The sequence below is a fragment of the Pygoscelis adeliae genome, unplaced genomic scaffold (genome assembly GCF_000699105.1).
Source record: "Pygoscelis adeliae isolate BGI_AS28 unplaced genomic scaffold, ASM69910v1 Scaffold467, whole genome shotgun sequence".
Classification (NCBI taxonomy): Eukaryota; Metazoa; Chordata; class Aves; order Sphenisciformes; family Spheniscidae; genus Pygoscelis; species Pygoscelis adeliae.
Window position 1 is genome coordinate 543999 of NW_008825253.1, and position 2163 is coordinate 546161.

Genomic DNA, 2163 nt, shown 5'->3' on the forward strand with positions numbered 1-2163 from the left:
CGTGCAACCCGGGACTTGCCCAAACCACCGTCCCCCGGCATGTCTGTGACCCGCTGAGCCCCGGGCGGGCGATGCCATGGGGCTTGGGGAGGTCCACGGGGGGGCTGGCTGCCCGTCAGGGCCAGGGCGACCCCACCGGGGGTCCTGACCCTCTCTCCCCACAGTTCGGGGCCATCCGGGTGAGGTGCCTCTTCACCCCCTGCCACACCTCGGGCCACATGTGCTACTTCATGTGGGAGGACGGCTCCCCGGACGCTCCGGCTCTCTTCTCAGGTATCCCACCCTGCTAACGTGCGCACCGTGGGTACCGGGGACACGGGGCATGCTGCCCGCGTGCTGCCTTTCCTCCCCACGCTCGGCGCTCATGGGGCGAATCCAGCGTGTGGAGGCTCCCACCCGGCACCCCGGCCCTGGGAGCGGGACCAGGGTCCCCTCCGGACCCAGACCCCTTTCCCCGCAGGTGACACCCTGTTTGTGGGAGGCTGCGGGAAGTTCTTCGAGGGAACGGCGGAGCAGATGTACGCCAACCTCACCCAAATCCTGGGGGCTTTGCCGAAGGAGACGGTGAGTGCCCTGCATCTCAACCCCAGCCTGGGGAGGGACCCCAAAATCAGGAGGGGGCCTGAGGCTGGCACCGCTCAGGAGGCAGCGCCCGTCCCCGGGGCTGGGGCTGCAGTGGGACCAGGATGGGTTGGACCCAGCACCGGGCGCACGTGTGACGCCGGGTGCTTCCCGCTGGCATTGCAGAAGGTGTTTTGCGGCCACGAATGTACCGTCCGAAACCTCAAGTTCGCCTTGAAAGTGGAACCGGAGAATGAAATGGTGAAGAAGAAACTCGCGTGGGCCAAAGTAAGTGGCTGTGCCCCTGCCGGGGTGGGGGCGGAGAGGGGTGTCGGATGCCGGCGGGCTTTTGGATATTTCTGGTTCCTCGGCAGCAGCGGGATGACGAGGACTTGCCCACGGTGCCCTCCACGCTGCAGGAGGAGTTCCTCTACAACCCCTTCCTGCGGGTCACGTAAGCAGCGCCGGTGCCTTGGGGGTGCGAAGGGCCCCGCCGTAGGTCAACCCTGGACCGAGCCGGGGGCGGGCAGGCCCCGGCTGGCTGCAGGTCCCGGCTGGCTGGTCCTGCCCCCAAACTCTGCTCCCCTTTTCCCTCCAGCGTCATCCCTTCTCGCGTGGCTTCACTAGCTGGTGGGGGATCCAAGTCCCGAGGGAGGGGAGGGTTGCCTGGATGCGGGGCCCTGCACTGCCCAGCACGGGGTACCCGCAGACAAGCCCTGTGCGCCCCAGCAGCCACCTGGCACGAGGATGTGACTCCCCCCGTTGTCTGTCCCGGCGCGCGCTGGGGTCCCAGCGGGGAGGTGGGTCTCCATCCCGTCCCCCGCGGTCACAGCAGAGCTGGTCTCCTTGCAGGGAGGAGCCCTTGCAGAAGTTCACGGGCAAGACGGACCCAGTGGAGGTGCTGAGGACCCTCCGCACCGAGAAGGATAACTTCAAGAAGCCCAAGGAGCGGCCCAATCCCCAGGCCATGCTCGCGTTTGACTGGGGACTTTTCAACCCCTTCCTTGAGAAGAAGTGAGCAGCCACGGTGGTGGCTGCCGAAACGCAGCATCCCCGTCGTGGTGGGGGCTTCCTCCTGGGCTGCGTCCGTCCGGCTCTGACTTGTTCCCGTGGGACTCGCAAGTTGGGAAGTGGTTTCTGTCTTTAACCTGCTTGTTTTGAGGCCGCTCTGCTTCGCTCCCTCCAGCGCCGTGCCCGGCTCCCCTGGCCCGCGGGAGCTTTGCTGAGTGTCTGGTCCCCAGGGGAAGGGAGCGCGTGGGTGCCTTCAGCGAGCTCAGGCAGCAGTTAAACCTGCAGGCTGCTGGGCTGCGGTTGCTGCTGGCAGAGGGTCAGGAGGTGGTTTGGAGGAGAAGACACCCACGCTCGCGACGTTCAGGTTGGTGGGTGCGGGAGCTGCCGCCCGTCCTGCAGCCCTTTGCCTGCGGGGAGCCAGGGGAAGAGCAGGGAAAAGGTGGGGGACGCTCAGGGGAGCGCGGCGCCGTCCCCCACGGACCAGCCGGCACCCAGCGGGCTGCAAGGCTCGCCTGCCTGGAGTCCTGCCGCGAGCTGGGCGCTGCGCCGCGCTTCCCGGGGTTCAGCCGGAGCCGAGCTTTGCAGCCCTGC